Raw genomic sequence first — 11,944 nt, 5'->3', positions numbered from 1 at the left:
ATTTCTTATATAGCCCATAATCACATACAGTATGTCTAAATGGGCTATGCCCTACAGTAGACACCCCTTACACTTGACCATTCTGCAAACAAGGAAAAACTAAAAAAGTGCAGGGTTGGTGATGATTTGTCTTAGAAAAGAAAATAGTTCAAAAGGAGCAGGGGTAGGAAAGTCCAAAGTGCAGTATAGAGCATCTGTTCTGAGGTACTGGACAGTAGGTTTTGTCCAGTGTCATGGTGTACATTGTGTGTCCATTTAAATGCCACAGGTCCATTTAAAGATCTCTGAAACTTTAGCTGTTACCTCTGGTACGTTTCAAACTGGGTCATCTTGTCAAAAGCTCATTGCGAGATCCCTCTGGTGGTTTCTTAATTGGACTCTGGAGGTGGTCTGGGTTCTTGATTCAGTGCCTCGAAAAGTACAAACAGAAACAGCAGAAGGCTGGTACAGAAATATGTGGTTACCATGGTACACTAGTGTAATAGTGGCCTATTAGGCTGGCCTAACTAGGACAGCCTAATTAAGGTAAATTGAACACATGCTTGACAAGATGACTGTATTAAAGTGGACTTATAATTGACACTGGGATTTTAGTAGAAGGCCAGAATAGCCAGATTTAAACACTGAGACTGTGTCGGAATCCCGAACACTAACCAGCAGGCTGTTTCACAACTGCAGAGCTCTATAAGAAAAGGGCTTGTTACCAGCTGTAACATTGTTTTTTCCTTCCCTTTTTTTCCACGGCCAGTCAGTACCACAATTGATACATGAAAGCGTGTATGTGTATCTGTGCTGTCATTATTCATGGCCTTTTTTTATTATAAGATTTTTATTTGTATTATTTATTGGAGGGAAAGGGTAAAAGAATGCCTTTCATCTGCCATTACTGATACATACAACTATGTGTCATTGGCATAGCAGTGAATGTTAATACCTTGTTTGCGAATAACTGGATCTAAAGGTAACATGTATAAGGAAAAAAGCAGCGGACCTAAGACGGAACCATGTGGAACACCAAACTCCACTTTACTATGGGAAGATAAATCCCCATCAATGTCCACATACTGATACCGAGCAGTCAAATATGACCTGAACCAGGAGAGAGAGCTATTCCCTTAATCCCAACAACATTCTATTTATAACGTTGGGTGCTACTTGCTAAAGGAAACTTGTAGGATGTCATGAGATAATTTTAATTAATTTAGGGTTTTTAAAGAGGCTTAAGTGTTCTATCCAATGGTCTGATATACTAAGATTTCCCATAGAAATACTCAGAGCTGTTAGTTATGTTTCAAATCTTACCTCTGTTCATTAAAATGTTAGCATTAAAGAAGTTTGTTGCTACTATGATTACATAAGTATCCATGTCGGTCATATTCCTGGTTAGTTTGGGTACAGTATTAAACAGAAATCTGGGATTATTGTTATTCTTGTCATTAAGGGAGGAGAGATACGCTGATTGAGCCCAGCTTTCCTATAGTTACAGAATAGTTATAACGAAATGTGTCCTCTGCTTTTATTAATAAAACCCATTTTATTTTTTGAACACCACTCCAACAACCAGCGATTTATATTTGTTACAATTCTTGTTGCTATGCTGAGACTGGTGTAGTGGTCCAGAGCAGATCGTTTTAGCCAATTCATGCATCTACTAGAATATCTATGGTTATGTTTCACCAGCACTTTCAAATTTGCATAGATTTCGGGCGATCTGGCTCCAGGAAAACACGGGATTTTATTCGCTGGTGCCGCTATCCTCACGTTTCTAACTATGGAGTCATTAATGACTAGAGTCGGTGGCTGAGGAAGGAAAGCAGTTCTGAACGTAAGCCAGTGAGTGGTGCCCAGGTGCCGTCACCCAACTGCCCTACTGTCTGGAAGGCGCTTCTGGTACTAGCGCTGGGGTAGAGATAGTTACCAGCTGACAAGACTGGTGCGCATCTGGTGCTAGAAATAAATCTATAAAGACTTCTGATTCCCTAATCAGATGTATATTTCGGATGCGCTCCTCTAGCTCAACTATTTTCTCTGTCATTTCCAGACTGGAGATTACTGTGGATTTAATTCCTGGCTATTTGTACCCATTGTTATCTGTTTAATTCTGCCCTGGTTGTATCATGTCTTTACCATGCATGCTTTGATTTCTTGTTTGTAATAAATCCCCCTTTATGGGAGTCAAGCAATTGCGTCCTCCATGCTCAAGCCAGCACCTGCAACCATGACATAGCGAATAGTGACATAGTGAGTGAAGAAGAAGAAAAAAGGGAATTTGGCTTTCTTCTAGCTGCCAGGGCCAAGGCATGCTAGAGTCAAGGCCATGAAATTCCTCTTTATGTCAATGTTTAGACATGGAAATGTAAAGCATTCATTGCAAGCACAGCCATGAAAAATTGATGAAATTACAGTCTGTTCTGTGAAAAAGAAGGGGAAGTTGGCGTGGAACAAAAGGACGGCCCCTGTCAGCAGTCAGCCTGGTAGCTTTTGAACAGGTGAAGGGCCAAGAGGGTGTGTATCTGTCTATATGACCGTGGGTGTCTTGTGGTGGTTGTGATGGAGGTTTCAGGGTGGGGGGAGGTCGGCACGTGAATGTGGCTGGACAACAGGCCCCCCGCTGGGCCATGATAAAGAGGGTCACACACCCAGAACTGCCCGGACACTGACTGGGAGCGGAGTTCTTTTTTTTCTAAATGAAAACCTTTGGGTTTCCTCAAGTGTTACAGTTATGGCAAATTTTGGCAATCCAGCTCCTATCCAGTGGAAGGTGAATGACCAGTGAATGCGTTTATTCACCGAGACTCTTTTCAAAGAGTCTCAGTGTTATGTTCTGAGCGTCTCTTTTGTGTGTGTGGGTGTGTGTGACTGCTGTGGTTGTGAAATGATTTTTTTTGTGCTGTTTAGTAAAAGTCAATGCAAGATTAGCATGGAACTATAATCCACAAATCCGGTTTGTGTGATGACATTATAAGTTTTCAAACCATGCTTAAAGCTACTCATGAGGTGGCTATTCTTGAAAAGTAATGCTTGAATTAGCAATTATGCTTGATTATGTGATATTGTATTGTTGAAAATTAAATGGATTTTAAACAGAGTATATTTTTATTATCAATGCACCCAAGATTTTCAAGGTTTCTGTGTAAAGAGAGATTCACTTCATGCTGATAATATTTATTGATTAACACAGATAGGTTTTGGTCATTCTGAATGTAGAACTAAGAACTTATTCTTATTATTATACCTGTTGTATGAATACTCCAGGAAACCATTTTATTTTCCCTGATATGACCACTCCTGCAGTCAGGCCACCTCTCTCCTCCACTCCAAAAAGATCAGCTACCCCCTTCCTGTCACTTCCTCCTCATCACTCCTTTAAGGGCAACCAAAAACCACAAGGGCCCCTAAAACGTTATAAAAAAATGAAAGCTTAGCTTTTCCCGCCTGTTCCATTCATGTTCGTCTCCATGAATACAACAAGAAATCTGAAATGAAAGTTTTAATCTCTGCATTGCATTCAGCCACAGGAAGAACGAGGGGATTCCTTTTTAACAACTTCCCCCACCGGTGCTTTTGTGTCCCTGCTGCCTCTAATGGTCTTCAGATTTTGCTTAGCCACAGCAAGGGGACCGGGGGCTGCAAGGATTGCCTTTTGTAGCCATGGAGGATGATGGACACAGGAAGGAAGAAACAAAGCATGAAGACAAGCTCAGTCTAAAATATTTTTCAAAATTTTTTTTTTTTTTTTCCCTAATAGGGCCCTCCACACTTTGGAAGCTCCTGGACCCTCTGTGTACAGACCATCCTGCTTGCTGGAAGGAGGGATGGTTTCATGAGTGAGAATGAAAGCACAGGAAAGCAACAGGCACTGTGTGGAAATCTGTTCCCTATTGAGATACTGAGTGACTGAGAGAAGAGAAGAAAAAAAGAATGACTTCATGGGGCAGCTTGGCTGGACGTAGCTTCAGCCCGGCTTCTTTACTCTTGGGTGGGTTTTTGTGCAAAGCTTGATTGGAAGGCTTGTACACACGGACTATGTGTTCACCTTCAACCGAGTTCCTTTCCAAACTTCCCCAAGTTTTATTTTCAAACACCAGCCTCCATGTCAACTGTCTTCATTGCTTTCTTTACTAAGAAGACAAAATCAACCAATTCATCTAAATTAAATTACTGGTCCTGCCTGTTTTGGCAAACCTTTATCTAAGATTTGCAATTTCAAAAGTTCTAAAGGAGCACTTTCTGAAGCTTCCTCATGTGACAGAGCACTGAATGAGAAGAGGCTTTAAAAGACCCCCACTCTTCCTTTTTTTGTTGTTTTATTTAAGGGCCAACTCAGAGTCAAAAGGTCCCCATGGAGTGTATGGGACCTTGTGGCCTTCAGTCATGACCATCAGAGGGCAGAAGGAAAAATAGCAGAGGGCAAGAAGAGCTCTTCATTTTGTGATGCCCCTTCAACTTCAACTGGAATCATCATTCTTCAGACCACAGAGCAATAATTATTTACTCAATTACTCTGGATTTTGGGAAAAAAATTAAGATACCTCCTGAAATAATTTTAATTAAATTATAATTTTTTATAAATTATAATTTTTTGTATACACACACACATACAAGATATAACAAATGTGAGTATGTGTAAAATTACATTGGTTAATTATAGTGTTATCTCTCATTGAAACATGTATCCAGTGGACACATTGAATGAGACTTTGAAGTGGAGGAACAAGGATAGCAGCACAAGAGCAGCTTGTTAGCAGACTCCTCCATTTGCGTCCAGGGGTAGGAGGCCAATATTGCAGAGTGCTTCAGGAAGTGTGCACTGAAAGGTCTGAGCCACGGGACGGAGGCACCCCACAGCCTGCTGGATTCCACGCGAGCAGCAGGCACAGAGGCTGGCATTATGGAGATCCAAAGCCCGGCGCTCCCCCATTGCCGGCTCTGCCATGCCTTTCAACCCCACGGCCTGCCACACAGAAGAAGGAGATTAGGATTAATCTTGCATCCGACATGCTGATATTAACACCATTCCCCCTTTTGCACCCCTCCACTTGCTTGCTGTACATTCTGGTGCGGTGAAAAGAGTAGGGGTTGATTGGGGGAGGAAAGCCAAATCAAAGTCTGGGCCATGGATTACTCCCAGAGAAGAGAGAGGAGTTCAAAGGGCTCTCCTCTTTTTTTTTCTTTTTTTTTTAGGAGGGGTGTAAAATCGTTTTGGCACTAGACATGTGATACATGATCTGTTTGTGGACATCAGAGAAGACAAGGATCAGACATGGGTTCCTGCGTCTTGCACAGGCAATTTCTAGTCTGGCCAGACCTGATGCCATTCTAATCTACACTGGCTGTTATAAAAACCTATAGCATAAAAACATTTTTTTAACTTTACAAAATGCACATAAAAGCCTCAAGCCTCAAGAAAACCACTGGTCAGTGAGGCTAATTGGAAAAAAGGCTTCAAATTGCTGGGGAGCTTAATGATTGGATTCTAGAAGAAGGTCATGTGGCAGGTTAGAGAACAGAATAGAGACACAGCAAGTGATGCAGTGCCATGATCTGGGCATGCTGCAGTTTGTCAAGTAACGTTAGGTCCCAAAAGAATGACTATTGACTACCTGAATGACCTGGTTATTCCAGACCGTAACCCCATTAATCATTGGGATGTTCTCAAGAAGAATGTGCACTGCGGTCTGACGGTTCTATTATCTCTAAATAAATGCAGAAACTCATAAAAACAATGCCACAAAAATGCTTATTTATAATCCAATTAAATATTATGTTATATTTTTGGACCGACATTGTATAATTCACCTTTAAAAGCCTACATCCTTTACAAGACAGAACACCACTGAACAATTGGTCACATTTAAAGTTCATATTGCTCAGGCATTATACCTCACCAGATCGTCTCCTCCATTGTCTTACAGCAACACATTGGTCTTTCAGGGAAAGAAACGTCCAATGTCATCATCTGTATTTACTTTCCTTCTCCTTCAACACCCATTTCTTTATCCCTGTGAGAAAAAAAGTACACATATGCTTCACACTATTGCTTACCCAACACTCTCACAAAGGCTGGCCAACTGAACACAGAAAAACAACACACACACACACACACACACACACACACACACACACACACACACACACACACACACACACACACACACACACAGTCATTGCTGAAAAGGCAAAGGTTCTTTGCTGTTATGCAAATATATCAATCGGTGAACGCTTGAGTGAGAATTATATTTGAATTAAATGAGGCTTTGGGTTTTTACAACTTTGAATCAGTGGCCAAAGTCTCAATACTTGGCCCCCATGCCTCGGACATGCATATTATGCATTTGACGAAATGTGAACTGACATAAATACCGTGGCTCGCATTCAATCCGATTACTTGGCTAAATCACATCAATACTGGCCAGCCAACAGCCGGTGGCGTCCCCCTATTCATGTGGCCAACGAACAACCCCAGCTCCTCCTCGGTACACAAGCGCCCTTGCTGCCACCACCTAGCCCCCACGCTCAACCCATCAGTGGGACTCAATGGGGTGCTTTCGACAAGGTGCTTCCCTCAGCTTGGCAAGCCGTGGCCTGAAACAAAGCCTAAGATTGTTGTGATGGGCCTAGGACTCCCAGTGTTACTCAGCGCCCCATACAAGCAATTTAGATTAAATCTTCCCTCCATAGAGGCTGCGTTTTTGAGTGTGTGTGTATGCACACTGCATCTTGAAACCCATAATGGGCTTCCAAACTGTCCCTGTTACAACAATTGCAGGGTACAATGACCCAGGTTTGCATGACCCGGTGATGGCTTGTTAGGTATTGGCCTTTAATTTAAAGTGGTGTTGACAACCACAAAGATCTGAGCCCCTCCAACCCCCCACCCCCTTGAAAATCGCTGTGGAGTTTGAAGGGAATGCATTATAACCAGAGGCATTTAAAGACTTTTCTAAACAACCTGCCAGGTGCAGCCCTTGTGTGAAAGATCCACCGACCGTGAGACGTTGTGAGACCCAATGAAGTTGAAATGAGAATGCGATACATTCGCCAAATTGATGTCCTTTGAGCTTCCATGACCAATTAAAGACTAATTCACGCATTTGCAGTGTAGTTTTTTTAACTGCCTCAAAGATGATGAGGCAACAATCTTGTTGGGAAATGAGAACGCATTAAGGGGAACAAAACACACTTAAATGAGTCATTTTTAACCCCTCAGTGTGTTCTGGTGAATTTATGTGATGTGTTATGGTAGTCTTTATATGAATTAAACTGGAATGAAATTGGCATCTCTGGATTAGTCAAAGCCACAAATGGATTCAAGAATGCATAAGTTTTAGGTTAGGAAGGGTCAATTTGATAGGATTTTATAAAGGTTTATAAGCCTATACAGATAGTCCACTGCCTGCTGAGAAATTAGTAACTTGGTTTCACACTTTCACAGTCAAGTTCTGCGGCCAGCTCACGGAGCTGAGATGAAACCCTGATAAACATGTTTTTCCTTTTTTTTTTTTTACTTAAGCATAAGATTAAGCTGACCTTCCAAAAACACAAACTGATTCTTCCAAATACTAAGTAAACTCACACTGTTATACATACATAGAAGAAACATAGAAAAAATGTTAAATGGGAAAATTAAAGTGTAATTTTACACATAAGTGTATGTATGTGTGTGTGTATATACACACACATACACATATGTATATGTAATGGTATATATTCTGTGTTAAATTAAAGTGTAATGGGAAATAGATTTTTTTTCTATGTTTCTTCTACACACACACACACACACACACACACACACACACACACACACACACACACACATATATATATGTATATATAGTTTTATATATTAATTATTTTTATGCAAATATATGGAAACTGTAATTGGTTACATTACCTGTTACTGAATTTTTTTCCCATAACACCGTTATTATGATGCCATTATGATTATCACTGTAATACGTAATCCTCTTTATTTGTACCATAGTGAAATGATCACCTCGTGTTCAACTTTGCGCATGGCACAAAAATAATGTGGTTACAATAGGTACAATGTGACAACAATTAGATTTGTGCTTTGCACACTCCTCATCACAAGTTCAAGGACATTCACAGAGCTGTCTTTAAGACACTCCTTTCATATCTTTGCAGTGTGCTTAAGAGTCATTGTCCTGCAGAAAGATGAACCAAGTCTGAATTCAAGAGCACTCTGGAGCAGGTTTTCATCCAGGATGACTCTGTACATTGCTGCAGTCATCTTTCCCTCTATTCTGACCATTCTCCCAGTGAAAAACATCCCCACAGCATGATGCTGCCACCACCATGCTTCACTCTAGGAATGGTATTGGCCTGGCATTCACAGCAAAGATATCAATCTTTGTCTCATCAGACCAGAGAATTTTGTTTCTTGTGTTCTGAGAGTCCTTCATGTGCCTTTTGGCAAACTCCAGGTGGGCTGCCATGTACCTTTTATCAATGTACATGTACAATTTATTAATAATGACAATTTGAAATATATATAAAAAAAAAAACATCACATGCACATGCACAAAAGTATTCACAGCCTTTGCTATGAAGCTCAAACCTGAGCTCAGGAGCCTCCTGTTTCCCCTGAACATCCTTGAGATGTTTATGCAGCTTAATTGTGAAAAAAAAAAAGAAACGGTTGATTGGACATGATTGGAAAGGCACACACCTGCCTATATAAGGTCCCACAGTTGACAATTCATTTCAGAGCACAAACCAAGCATGAAGTCAAATTAATTGTCTGTAGACCTCCGAGACAGGATTGTCTCAAGGCAAACTTCTGGGGAAGGTTCCAGAAACATTTCTGCTTCTTTGAAGGTCCCATCTGGCCGTCTGGCCACTCTACCATTCAGGTCTGATTGGTGGATTGCTGCAGAGATGGTTGTCCTTCTAGAAGGTTATTTTCTGTCCAGAGTACCTCTAGAGCTCTGACAGAGTGACCATCGGGTCCTTGGTTATCTCCCTGACTAAGGCCGTTCTCCCCTGATCGGTCAGTTTAGGTGGCGGGCCAGTCCTGGTGGATTTGATCTTTTCCCACTTACGGATGATGGAGGCCACTGTGTTCATTGGGACCTACAAAGAAGCAGAAATGTTTCTGGAACCTTCCCCAGATTTGTGCCTTGAGACAATCCTGTCTCGGAGGTCTACAGACAATTCATTTGACTTCATGCTTGGTTTGTGCCCTGAAATGAATTGTCAACTGTGGGACCTTATATAGGCAGGTGTGTGCCTTTCCAAATCATGTCCAATCAACAGTTTCTTCTTTTTTTTCACAATTAAGCTGCATAAACATCTCAAGGATGATCAGGGGAAACAGGAGGCTCCTGAGCTCAGGTTTGAGCTTCATGACAAAGGCTGTGAATACTTATGTGCATGTTATTTCTTGTTTTTTTATTTTTAATATATTTCAAATTGTCATTATGAGGTGTTGTGTGTAGAATTCAAAGGAAACAGGAGGCTCCTGAGCTCAGGTTTGAGCTTCATGGCAAAGGCTGTGAATACTTATGTGCATGTGATTTCTTGTTTTTTTATTTTTAATATATTTCAAATTGTCATTATGAGGTGTTGTGTGTAGAATTCAAAGGAAAAAATTAATTTAATCCATTTTGGAATAAGGCTGTAACATAACAAAATGTGGAAAAAGTGATGCACTGTGAATACTTTCCGGAATTCATTGTATATATTGCTTTAGATATAATTTCAAGGTATCAAGGTATCGTGTATCTTGATATACATTACAGGCCAAAAGTTTGGACACACCTTCTCATTCAATATGTTTTCTTTATTTTCATGACCATTTATGTTGGTAGATTCTCACTGAAGGCATCACTGCTTTTCACACTCTTGGCATTCTCTTGATGAGCTTCAAGAGGTCGTCACCCGAAATGGTTTTCCAACTGTCTTGAAGGAGTTCCCAGAGGTGTTTAGCACTTGTTGGCCCCATTGCCTTCACTCTGCGGTCCAGCTCACCCCAAACCATCTCAATTGGGTTCAGGTCCTGTGACTGTGGTGGCCAGGTCTCCACTTTTTGTTAAGTACATAACTTCACATGTGTTCATTCATAGTTTTGATGCCTTCAGTGAGAATCTACCAATGTAAATGGTCATGAAAATAAAGAAAACACATTGAATGAGAAGGTGTGTCCAAACTTTTGGCCTGTACTGTATCTTAAAAATATCATATTTTTAGGCCATGTTGCCCAGCCCATATTGGCAGTATTTACAAGTTGCTTGCTCAATTCTCATCATTCATAATGCAATTAATTGTGTTCTGACAGCACTGGCAAAGGGATAGTTGATTAAAGCATGTTTGTAATTGCAGTACTTAATTGTCATTAAGTATTTTGTCATAAATTCAGATTATAAGACTTTCAATAATCTTGTATCACTTTACAATCAACTTGTGATTTGGTTGTTATCTTAGGTTCTTATCTTACCTCAGATTATCTCAGATGGCTTCACATGAGAGATGACACATAAAATGCATCACTGTTCAAAAATCAAGATCGGTTCAAAGAAAGCAATAATTAGAAAGCACCAAATAAAGGAGGTGGGAGTTCCTGGATCCTGTGGTCTTATTGGCTGTTGTTAATGGCAGGTAGTTTAAGATGCCTATGACTTAATAACATCTGCATATCAATCCTGCACTCTACATCAGGCAAAAAGTGATTTTAGGTTTAATTAATTTAATTGAACTGATGAGAAATTCCAGGAAATTTCTTGTTCAAAAATCTGTTGTAAATATAATGTTTCCTTGACTGCATTAGTGAAGAAGAGGAAAATAACTTGACATATATGACCGTGCCGTGATGACCCCTGCGGGGACTTGCATGCGGTCTGTGGGGACAGGTGCTTCTGTAGTGACACACTAAAGCGCTTTTGTCCGTGGTCGTGGCTTTCTTCGTTTGAACGGGGGGGGGGTTATGTTTAATGCAAAGTTAATATCGATTTAATGCTTGTCAGTGCTCCTCTGGATCTCGGGCCATCACTAATCCCCTCAGTGTTACGCAGAAACAGATGCTGAGCCAGACTGAAGGGGTCTGCTGCTGGATAGGCGGCTTAAGGTGTTAAAACGTCTGAGTTGTTTTTAAAAACTGGAGCTTATGAACTGAAAAAATAACTAATATCTGCCTATATATCTATCATAATTGACACTCGGGGTGATCAAGATTTATCTATGGTTTTTCTACATTTTAGTGAAGTTTGAACGGAAGAAATCGTTTAACAAAGTTAAATCTAAAAACAACTGGAGGGAACACCGGTGCAATGTTCCTGGTCATCGGTCAAGTCCGTTCTGCGCATGCGCGCGCGAGCTGGGGGCATTTATGTGGACGTAAGATTTTGCCAAGGCGTCTTTAATGGGCTTAGGCGAGAGCGGCGGCAGCTGCTTTCTCTCGGCTTGGTAAAGAGGAGGCCGTCGTCGGTATTAGTTGCGGTCAGCGAGGCGCGCCTGTATTTCCTGCTCGCCATCTGCCCGGCGGCTACAATAGGGGGATTTTGGGGCTGAGACGGGAGAATAAAACGTGCAGCAGGTTCTTTTTGTGCGTGTGTTTTTCTGAAGGTGCGGAGGTGTCTTAATAGGGACGCGGCGCTAAATCTAATATCCATTTGCCTTTGTTGAAGCACGAACAATTTCATGCCCCGTATCTTATGTTTATGCTATTAGCGGCCTGTTTTTTATCCACTTGGAACACTTGTTTAAGTTAAAACACAGCAGCCAACCAATAGCTTCATTTATTTAATCTAGGCCAGCGTGGTTTTCCCAGCGCAAGCTTAAATAGACATATTTTTATAGATATAATATACATATAATATTGTACAACCAATTTTGCTGAATCCAGAATTTATTTTTGAAAAAAACATTTTTAATTGAAACGCTAGAAAATTTGTAAGAGCTGTTATTTAGACGAAGTCTGAATTTT

Source organism: Denticeps clupeoides, chromosome 17, assembly GCF_900700375.1.
Source record: "Denticeps clupeoides chromosome 17, fDenClu1.1, whole genome shotgun sequence".
Taxonomy (NCBI): Eukaryota; Metazoa; Chordata; class Actinopteri; order Clupeiformes; family Denticipitidae; genus Denticeps; species Denticeps clupeoides.
Note: the sequence above shows the minus strand (reverse complement) of the source record.